The sequence below is a fragment of the Falco naumanni genome (assembly GCF_017639655.2).
Source record: "Falco naumanni isolate bFalNau1 chromosome 3 unlocalized genomic scaffold, bFalNau1.pat SUPER_3_unloc_2, whole genome shotgun sequence".
Lineage (NCBI taxonomy): Eukaryota > Metazoa > Chordata > Aves > Falconiformes > Falconidae > Falco > Falco naumanni.
The window spans coordinates 39727-51728 of NW_024427319.1; positions in this window are offsets into that span (position 1 = coordinate 39727).

The window sequence follows — 12002 nt, forward strand, 5'->3', positions numbered from 1 at the left end:
CACATGCCTGCACCTTTTCTGACAGAAAATGGCTTTGGGGCACAATGGAAACTCCTGGGGAGTTAAAAAACCCATTAAAATAAATGCTGCTCAGCTGATGTTGGAGACCTTGGTATTAGACACCCAGACTTGTTCTCCTCCATGCAGTTATCACTCCTGGACCAGGAACTGCTTGCTAGTGGATGAATCTGACAGCAGCAGCTCCCAGACAGAGCTGGGAGCAGCCCCTGGGGACATCCTTAGGCTTTACAGCAGTGTTTGCTGCCCCAGCACGGGTCCCCTGCCCCCTGCAGAGACCAGGCGGGAGGCTGGAGGGAAGAGTCCCACCAACAGCTTTGGCCTCCAGGCTGGAGAACCCTGTCCCAGGCTCAGGCACTGCTGCCTCTGGGCTCCCCTACCCCATCCTGGGGCAATAAGGCAACTCTCTTCCTTCTACAGAACAACACTCAAAGCTTAAGGGGAGGAGGAAATGCCTATTTCCTCTCTCATGCAGGTTTCCCCCAGGCCTAGAGGTTGCTGCTCTCTTCTGCTCTGCTGGGAGAGGGGTTGGAGCCTTTCTCCACCTCTCCTTGACCGCCTCTCTCCTGGGCTGGGCTGGAGGGTGGGGAGTCCAAGCGCCTCCAGTGCCGAGTGCCTGCCAAGGAGCAGACGCTCTCAGCAAAGCAGACGGCATCCACAGGTGCTGTTTCCCAGAGGACCTCTTGAAAGGAGCCTGCAGCAGGACCTGGCAGCTGGGAGACCCAGCACTGCATGCCCGTCATCACAGCTGATTTTGCCGCTTGCATCCTGCTGCCAGTCTCTCCCTCATGTGCATGAGCAGGCAAACCCCTGCCCTGCAGCCAGATGTCTGTCCTGCTCCCCACCTCTGGAGACCTGCCGCCCTGGGTGCCCCGAAGGAGAGGGTCGCTGCTGCCCTCAGCGGTGTCAATCGCTGCCTGTACCTGGGGTTGCTGTCGGTCCTTCCCCGCAGACCAGGCTCCCCACGCCGCCCACTCTGCCTTTGCTTGCTCGAGCTGCTCTTGCCACTTGGGCCTCACTTGCTCCCACTCTGCAGACAGCTGCCAGACCTCCTGGAGGAGATGGCAAGGCAGCAGAAGGCAGGATTAGTCTCCGCTTCTGGAACGGGTGTCCTTCGGGTCTGACCCGTGTTGCCGCCCCTTGCCTCAGCTGGTCGGTTGGCAGGGCTTTGCCCCTAACAGACTGGGGGCTGTGGGGTCATTCTAGGCTCCTGGCAAACACAGCTGTGACCAAAGCCCTCCACTGTGACCAGCCGAGAAAGGACTTGGGCATCTCCCATAGCCCCTGGGCCAGGAGAAAGTGTTTTGTGACAACCCAGGGGGCAAGGAACATCTGAAGGAGGTGACAGACAGCTGACAAGGAGCACATGTCCAGAGGTCCTTTCAGGCTGGCTCTCTGCACAAAGAGGCTTTTGCCGAGTCCCCAGCAGCACGGCAGCTACAGCAAGGCACGTACCTGCAGCGCTTTCTGGCAGTCGTCTGAAGATGGGAGTGTAGAGGTGGGTTTGGCTGGAGAAGCCGGCTCCTGCCTGCCTGCCTTGCCTGCCTCCTTCATCCTGGGGGAGCTGCCTGGACACGGGGGGAGCACACTGCGAAGAGGCACCAGGAGCAGTCGGCATGAGCACGGGGCACTTTGCTCTCCCACCTTCGCCTGGTACCAAAGCTCCCCAGGCTGGCAGAAGCAGCACGGGAGGTGGGGCCATTTCTGCTGGCAGGGGGAAGCCTTTCCTGAGCCCCCTCAGATGGATGGGTGAGGACTGCACCTCAGCTCTTGCGTAAGGGAACCACAGGGACGTGGGGTGCACACAGCGTCCACCACCTTCCCCAGTGAGGGGCCCACAACAGGGGAAACAAGCATGTAAGAACCATGTGGCATGTGTCAGGGACCTTGCCGCGTCCCTGCAGCTGGAGTGTTCGGAAGGGATGTCTCTCCTCCATGGGTGCAGGATCCCTTTCATCCCTTCCCACCAGGGTCTCACCTCTCAGAAGTCTTCTTGCCCAAGTCTTTCTGTCTTGTGCCTGGCCCCTGACTTGGCAGTGCAGCAAGGGAAAGCTTCATCTGTCTCTGCAGCAGCTTGCCAGGATGCTCCTCTGCACCTGGCAAAGGAAGAAACTTTGCAGAGCAGACCCCTGAGGAGTGCCTTTTGACGGAGCTGTGGTCACCCAGCGCAGAGCAGGGCCTCAGCTGGGCAGCAGAGACCTGTTCCCATACCTTGTCTGAGCCTGGACTTTGCTGCAGCCTTCTTGGCCCAGGTGGACAAAGCCTTGGCCACTGCTCTGCTGACCACTGTAAAGCGAAACCTGGGCAGGAAACGATGACACAGGCTTGAAGGGTGACCCCTACCCTCTGCAGCTTCCCAGCACTAATCTTCACAACTCTTGTGTGAAGCATGGCACACCTTCTTCTCGTGGCCATGCAGCCATGCATGGGTTTTATTAGCAATCTTCCCCCAACACCAGACGATGTAGCTTAAAGCCCTCCCTGTGTGCATCTGGCTCTCTCTGACGGAATGGCGGGCAGGCTGGGCATGAGAAATGCAATGATGGTGCCTGGCCACTCCAGGGGAACACACGTGTAACCCCAACTCGTCATAAGTTAACCAGAAACCAGCCCCTTCAGGTCAGGCCCCCTCCCAAACTCAACGCGCAATGCCGAGCCCCGGCAAGGCGCACCCCTGATCAGGAGCTGGGAATCCGCCCGCTCGGTCAGTCGAGGGCTGCAGAGAAAATGCACTCACCTGGGGAAAGCGTGGGCAGGAGCAGCCTGCATCCCTCGAGTACTGGTCGCTCCACTGGAGACAGCTGCACCGGGCATCCACAGCCTCTGTAAAGTGACACAGAGCTGCTAGAAGGTTTCCAAGGCACTTTGCTCTTGGCTCCCAAAGGAAGCAGACCTGCCTCCTGCTCCAAAAGGAAGCCACTTCTCCAAACCCCTTCTCCAAATCTTCCTCCGTGAACATGAGCCCTTGCTTTGCTCTGGAGAAGCTGCACAGCAAACACTGAGACTGCACAGTAACACTGCTAGCCTTTATGTAGGGCAAGAACTCAGAAGCTCAGAATAAAACTTCTTTTCCAATGGAGAAGTCAGTGCGGGTGAGCACGTGGAAAGGTGTCGGACTGGCCTGCCATGTGCAGGCTGGCCAATGGCCATCGGGTTGCTCACCCTTCAAAAGGCTTCCCAAAGTCACTGCATCACCCTCAAAGCCTGAGCAACTCGCAGTGTTGAGCAGAGCAGTCCAGCTGGCCTTGCTCTCCAGCCCTGTGACACAGTTGCGATAGAACTGCATGCACAAGACATCGTCGGTGAAGGACAGAATGCCAATGTCCTTGAAGGCGAAGGCAAGGTGCTGGGGTGGTCCTGGTGTCCCTGATGTCCCAGTGATGTCCCCAGGAATGTCCTTGTGTCCCCAGTATGTCCCTTGTGCGCTTCTGGTCCTGCGGGGGCCCTGGTGTCCCGGGAGGAGTCCTTAATGCCCCTACATTGTCCCTGGGGTAGGGCTTGTGTTAAAGGGGGGTCCTTAATGTCCCAGTGCTGTCCCTGGTAGGGGTCCTGGTGTCCCCGGGGAAGGTTGCCTCAGTTGGAAAGAGTGCAAGAGTATGGTCTCTTGCACACAGCTCTGCACCACATGCCATGGGAAGGAAGTGGCTCGCCATAGCCACCTGTAGTTCAGTGGCTCGATCTTGACATTGTCTGCAAGGAGGAGGAACATCGTCACTGGCAGAGCGGGCTGAATTTCCATGTAAAATTAGAAACGGAATGCCTGAGAAAAGGTCGTTCATGGAAACGGCTCTTGAGGAGTGGTTATTTTGGGAGGAGCTCAAGCTGTCCGCCTAACTTTGGAGGGAATTCTCTCCAGAGAAATTCTGAAATCCCAGTTTCTCTGTGCCCTTTCTGAAGTGCAGAGAGCATGCACCCCAGTCCCAAACAGGGCGCGGGAAAGTGGATGGTGTCCGTTGCCTTCTCACCAGGGATAACCTCTGTGGGGAACGCAAGCTCCCGCAGAGTTAACTCACCAATGTCTAGCTGGGAGACGGGTCTTCGACCCACGTACACCTCTTCCTCACCTTGGAATTGCTCTTGGAACGTAGCAAAAGTCTGAGTCCTGTGACCAGGACCCCCTGCCCAGGAAAATGACACAAAGGCTGACCACAGGGAAGAGCAAAACTCTATCACGTGCCAAATGCTTTCTCAGACTAGATCTGGGCATGCTTTCGCTCCTTGTTGACCAAGAAGCAAGAGCAGGAGAGCTGCTGAGGGACTTCCCTGAGAGAGGCCTGCTGTGAATCCTCCCCGGGAGGAGCAGCAGTGCTTCACCTTTCTTGGCCTTGGCCATCGGGCTGGGTGAGGGTGAGCTTTTCAGCGGCTGCAGGTCTCGGTCGCAGAGTGCAGCGAGGGTGAGGGCAGGCAGAGATCAGGCAGGAGAGGCTGTGCTCACTGAGGACATCCCTAGGGAAACAGGAACTCTGCAGTGACACACTAGGGACACCAGGACACAGGCAGGGACAATATTATGATGTTAGGGACTTCTGGGGGGACACCAGGACTCCCAAAGGGATGTCACTGGGACATTAAAGACACCCACTGGGACACACTGGGACACAAGAACACACGGGGAGACACCACGGCAATATATAGAATGGCCTGGTAATATCTGGACCCCTCCAGGGACACCAGTGTGACGTCGGGAATTTCCCAGGGACGCCCCCTGGGACATCAGGGGCCACCCCCTCACCTTCCCTGGGGACACCAGGACCCCTACCAGGGACAGCACTGGGACATTAAGGACCCCCCTTTAACACAAGCCCTACCCCAGGGACAATGTAGGGGCATTAAGGACTCCTCCCGGGACACCAGGACCCCCGCAGGACCAGAAGCGCACAAGGGACATACTGGGGACACAAGGACATTCCTGGGGACATCACTGGGACATCAGGGACACCAGGACCGCCCCAGTGACACCACTAGGACATTAAGGACCCCCACAGGGATACCTTGCGACACAAGGACATACTGGGAGACACCACTGGGACATCATTAGAATAGCTTTTAGGACATCAGGACCCCTCCAGGGACACCACTGTAAAATTATGAATTTCCCAGGAACCCCATCCTGGGACATAACGGACTACCCACTTGCCTCCATGGGGACACCAGGGACAGGTGTCCCAGGGACATGCCCAGGGACACCCCAGAATGTCCCAGGGACACACTGGGACACCAGGACTACCCCCCCACCCCCACCCACCAACTCCCCAGGGACACCATTAGGACATCAGGGACTCCCCTGAGGACACCACTAGAACGTTAAGGACCCCCAGAAGGACACATTAGGTCACATGCACCCACTGACAGACACCACTGGGACATCTAGAATGGCCTGGGGACATCAGGACCCCTCCAGGGACACCACTGTGACATTAATGACCCCCACCAGGGACACATTGTGATACACAAGGACCCATTGAGAGACACAACTGGGACATCTAGAATGGCCTGGGGATGCCAGGACCACCTCAGTGACAACACTGGAACATTTAGGGCCCCCCTGGAAACACACGACCTGCATCCAGGGAAACTGTAGGAGCATTAGGAACTCCCCCTGGGACACCAGGACCCCCCCAAGACACACTGGGACACCCAAATGCCTATAGGGACACCTGAGAACACTAGGACATCCCTGGAGACATCTGTGGGACACCAGGGACAATCCCGGGGAAATTAGAACCTTCCCAGGGACATCCTAGTGACATTAGGGACATCTTGGAAGCAGAAGGACCCCCCACAGAGCACTCCTGGGACATCAGGACCCCCCAAGGGGACCCTCCAGCAGGTCACTCTCATGCAGTTGTCACGCAGAAGCTCCCCCTCGATGGAAGTCCTTAGCAGCAGGGCAACCCTCAGATCTGCACTGTCAATGAAACGGAGCCCAAAAACCAGACCCCTCCCCATCCCAAAATGGGAGGACCGCCTCCCCACATGACACTTGTTAGTTTAACATTATGCTAGGGGCCAACCAATGTCCTCCTTTATCTTCTAGTGCCGTGACGACTGTGGGTGGTACATGGACGGTCACCTTCTGCTCCATGGTGAACTTAGGGGCCTCCTGCATCAGTAGCACAGGTGCTTCTCCTGCTTTAAGGCATCCAGGCCATCCTGAGCTCACCTCATCCAGCTCTTTGCAGGAGCAAGCTACAGCCCGCCCCTGAGGCCCTAAACAATGTGCCAGAACTCCAAAGGCAATGCCTTTTCCCTCACGCTTAAAAAGTGCAAAGGTCTTTGTCACATCAGGTAATCCCCACGCGGGGGCCTCCACCAGAGCTCACTTTTTTCAGATACTTGACAGTGGCTTTACCCTCCTCTGTCCCGCCAATAGACCCATGGCAGGAGGTTTTCAGTAGCTCGTACTGAGCTTTCACAAATAAAACACAATTGCCTCCCCAAAGCCAACACCATCCGACCACCCCGAGAAATCCTCGTCGTTCCTTGAGAGTTTGAGGCTCCGCAAGGCAGCAAATAGTCTCCTTCTGTTGAGATCCCAACTGTCTCTGGCCTTCCAGCACTTCAAACCCCAAATGTGGATGTGACTCCTCGATAATTCCATATCCACTAATTCCCAAGATATTTAGAAGGCTTATCATCAGGGAAAGACACAGCTCCCAAGTCCCTGCTGCGACCAGAACTCTTCCCTGATCATTTTCTGTTCTCCAAATGTCGAACTGCTTTGCCAACTGATTCCCAAAGATTGTCGGGATATTTTGAAAGCCTTGTAGTATAACCGCCCAAGTGTATTGCATTTTCCTTCCTGTTTCTGGTTTTGCGCATTCAAAAGCAAAAGGCTTCTGACTGTCAGTGCCCAGGGGAACACAGAAAAAGGCATCCTTCACATCAAAACCTGTACACCATCCCTGTTCCCCTGTAAGGGTGGTTTCATATCTGTATGGATGTGCTACTACAGGATAAATATCTTGAGGTATGTGATTTATTGCTCTTAAATCCTGCACCAAACGGCAATCTTGACCCTTGACCTTTTTCACTGGCAAAACAGGGGTGTTGGATTTTGACGCACAGCCCACCAACAGGTTGTGCTTCAAGAATTTCTGAATTATCACTACCTACCCATTCCTAGCTTCTCATTCTCAGCGGGGATGATCCAGGCTTTAAGTCAATCCTTACAGGTTTTGACCTGTGGGATTTTCCAGGAACCTCTCCGGCTCGTACAATAGGAATCACAGCATCTCTGACCTCCGGGCGTATCTTTCTCTTTTCAAGGCAGCATAGCCTGTAATAACAAAGCTGCTGCCTCGACACAAACAGTTTCTGGAATTAAGATTTCTATTTCCTCGTTTTAAAATCAGATTTCTGCTTCCAATTTTTTGGAGTAGATCTCTCCCCAAACAATGCTTTTGGAGAATTTGGCTAATATAAAAACTGATGAGTAACCCACTGTTTTCCCAGATTCATGGCTAAGGGTTTCAAAAATGGCCAAGTTTCATGGGTCCCTGCCATACCAGCAATGCTTATATTCTTATTGCTTAGTTCCCCTCTAAAGTCTTCTGAACAGAGGAAGTAGCCCCAGGATCTACCCAAAGCTCAACTTCTTCACTTCCCAGCTCTGCTTTAACCAGAGGCTCCTCTGGGGAGAGACTCCTCCGCTCCCCCTCATTCCTCGCTTACTGGGAGCAAAGGGGCAGAGGGGCTCCAATCCTTAAGCAGATGGTCTTCTTCTGAATGCCTATCCCTTTTGCACTGTGCACACTGATTATCACCCAACCAAGGGCTGGGCCGCAGTCCCCCTCTCGGGGCTCTGCCCCATCCTTAGGCCCTTGCCCTCACCCTACAATTTTGCTCTGATACCGCCAACAAGCAACAATTTACTCTTCCCTTTTGACTCTCTATGATGATATGCAATCCAAGCAACATCCAACAGCTTTCCCCTATCTTGAGCAATCACTTCCTTTTAACTTTTGTAATTTTCTTCTAATACCATCCCAGGATTGGCCCACCAATAGAGGGGCCAATTGATCTCATCCCTCTTAAGATTCAGGGTCAATACTTGTAGAGTTGCGGGCTACCTCCTTCATTCTGTTCTGCAGATCTGTGGGGGGCTCTTGGCTACCGTGCCTAGCCTCGTACCATTCAGACATGGTTATTGCCTTAGCCACAGCATTTTGAATGCCAAATATAATCCCTTTCTGATACCGAGTCCAAAGCTGCCTGGGTCCGTTAATTTGCAGGTCCCAGTTCGGACCAACAGGGGAAATGATGCTCCACAGTTCCTGTTTTAACCTCAGCTTCCACATGTATTCTAGCTGCTTGACAAATCATCTCCTTCTCACTACTATCAAACAAAACCTGCAGTATTGCCTCTATATCCTTACACTCTGGATCCTGTGTTTTAACCATCATTATTTCAAAAACACCAGCCACCTTCTCAGGGTTGTCTCAGTAATTTCCTGCGGTTGCTTTGCAATTCTTCAACTCTGTTATTGAAAACCGGACCATCACCGTAATGAGTCCTTCATTTCCCACAGTCTCGCGCAGGGGAGCCTGTACCACTTCCCCTGGTTTGGCCCACTCCCACCCTGCGGCTGGGCTAAAACCTTCTGCCCCACTAAATTGCTCTCCCTCTTCACAGCCGCTTTCCCTGTGTGAAATGTGTTCATTTGATTCATGTCAATATAGAACAATGCTAGGACCATATGATGAAATGTAACCTTCTGTCTTACATACCCTTGTATAACCACACGCTTAAGAAAAACAGAGTGATCAATGTATATAGTTCCTGTATCTTGCAAAGAACATCTGGCTACATACCTAATTTCTGTATCTTAAAAAGGACATCTGGTTACACACCCTGATACGCAGGCTGAGGTGCTAACAGCATAGTGTTAAGTAAGAGAAGTTTACAGGGCGCATGCGTAAAATCTAGGGTCATCCTAAGGGTGAGCCGAGGAAGACTGCTGACTTCATCCACCGACCACCAGACAGGGCTTAAGAAGACCCTCGGAGATAGAAAGAGCATGTGCCACGAAGTACACGCCTATTCCAAGGATCCATTTACATAAACCGACCCTTTCTTAGAAATAGCTATGAATATGTATTGGTTTAGGAAATATAAACCAAAAATAAACTTTGTACAGCACGCGTCTTGGTGGAGCGGAGACTCCCAGTGCACCCAGCCCTGTTTGCTTGCCTCTATTTGCTTAATAAATTGCAAACTTTGATTGTAATCCTATTTTGGGACTAAGTTATTTATCACAATGACGTAAACACAGTTCCCATCTAAGTGATTAAAAGCTGATAGAAACCGTTTATCAAGAAACCAGTTCTACAGTACCTTGTTCTTTTCACTCCTGGTTGTTGCTGCAGGTCTAGAAAACAGAAATATATTTCAGTACTTAAATGCTTACATTGATTATGAATAACACTACAGTTGTTTGTTTGAAAACTTCATTGCAGAAATGAACTAAACTAAAATGTAGTATAACAACTTTGTTAGATGTAGTTGAAGACTGAAACAGTTATTGTCTACCATTATGTCTATTGGAAGGCTATTTTTTCCACAAGATATTAAGCAAATAGTTGAAATAACTATTCTCTCAGCTTCACACAAAGTGACAGAAATCTTACAGCTACAGACATGTAGCTATACGGTTACGTGCATTCCCTGTTTAATACCAGGGGTTTAGCTCTCTTCAATACTGAGAATCCCTCTCCTACAGGTCAAAGAACTGTAATTTTGGATTCCCTGGTGTCCTGCGTCTGGCTGGGATGCAGTTTATTTTCTTCACAGCAGCCCACACAGCGCTGTGCGTTAGATTTCTGCCCAAAACAGTGTTGATAACACACCAGATTTTTAGCTAAGGCTGAACAGCGTCAACAACTTCTCTTTCTCACTTTGCCACAACCCACACAAGTAAGTTCAGGGTGGGCAAGAAGTCAGGAGGGTACACAGCTGCGAGAGAAAAGTTGGAGCGGGGAGCAGGGCAAAAAATCCTGAGATACCTGTAGTGAAAGAGTAATTTTGCTTTTCTGTAAGTCTCTCCTCATCCTTTTTAAACACATGTAATACTTCTATGCCTGTGCACACACTCATGTAATTAATCAGAATTTGTGCACGTGACCTTATTGTTGACTTGGCCAGCATGTTCAAAGCACTCTAAACAAAAAAGAAGTGTTTGTCAACACAAAGCGCATCAGGTAGTGTGGTCACACAAAAGAACAAGAATCTTCATATGCATCAGATTTGCCAAAAAACCCAAAATACAACAAAAATCCAAACTTGCTTCCAGCTCTCAGGGCAATTTTTATCAGTAAGTTTTATTTTCAACATTCCTTATGCATCTTTCTGGTTTGGAAGATGCATTTTGCCTCAGTATTGACATGTAAATCACAGGAATTTGGGTGGGTTTTGTTTTCTTTTTTTTTTTCCCTTTTCTTTTTTAAGAGCAGGCAATAAAATTGAACCTCCATCGTCAGCTTCGTGTTTTCTAAAAAGAAATTTTCTTCACTTTTTGAGAAGCAGTGGACTACTCACTATGGCTTTCACCACTGGGGAAACTACTTCAACTACTACAGTATTAGAAAACCTAAGACACTTACATAGCACTACAAATAAGAATTAGAGATTATTTCCTTAGCTTACCCTTTCGTTGGCATTTTAATCAATTTTGAGCGCTCCCCAGATGAAAAACTCTTTTTGTCTTTTTCTTCTATCGTGTTTTTATTCTCCATTTTCAAACACACATTCTTCCTTAGAGTAATCTTTTGCTTCATTTGCCAATTAGTGATGTTGCCTGATGGTGTATTTAATTTATCCAGCCATTCCTGTTTTGCCAACGCCTGTGCTCTTGAACATCTTTGTTTGCTTTTTTCTTCTCAACCTATAAAAACAAAGTTAAGCTTCATGTATTTCTTAGTATTTCTAGAAGACAGAAACACCACATCCAAGACTGATTAATTCAGGGTTTACCCATCAAATAATATAAAATGATATCTTTTTTTTAATCAACAGAGAAGCATTTTCACAAAATTACACTACAAATTGTATTATTTGTCATTGAGAGTTCTTCAAATTCACTCATCATGAAAGACATAACAAAAATACAGCCCTTAGAAAGAAAACAATAGTGTATCTTAAAACATGAACAACAAAAAAGTGAAAGCATTACAGATGGACAGTTAGAAGGACTGCAGTGTTAGTTGTAACACCACCAGAAAAAAATCAAGTGGAACTGTGCTGGGCTACTGCTCCCTGAACAAGGGGAGGAAAGAAAAAAAAGATCCCAAACCCACAAACACAAATGGTTTCACAGGAAAGAGGAATTTTCACGAAAGACAATGAAGACACACCATGCAGATATCACAGCACATGAATTAATAGTCAAGACCCTGTTCAGAAGCTATTTTCATTCTTTGATTCAGAATCAGAACCGACATATTTATATGGATTTCTTTTTATGGCAATAAAGTGATAACTACTTGCACTGGAACCTAGTGCCACCTGCTGTTAAACTGGAACAATAATGCATTCCATTTTCCAAAAATGGGGAAAAAGACAACTCTCCACTGCCCTCTTTATTCACCAGTCACCTATTTCCATTAGAAGAAAACCTAATTTGTAGGAAGCATCTTCCCTTCATGACAAATAGCTAAAGTGACTAGGACCATTGATCCGGAGCGAGATTAAAGAATAAAGAGCAGCAGGTGAACTACCTCTTTTGGCAGCTGTACCTTCTCTTTCTCCAAAGCCAGGAATACTATTTGCAGCATTCCTACCTTACCCTTAAATCTTCCCATATCTTGCTTTAGTTCTTCATCAAGATTCATTTTCAGCATGGCACATGATTGCTGAGCATTCGCAAAAAGACTTTCCATTTCTGTTTTTCCTATTTTGTTGTCAATAAAGCAGTCCCTGGGAAAATCATCACTAAATCCAGAGTCTTTTCCAAGTTCCCTCTCTGTTACAAAAAGTGCATTTTCAT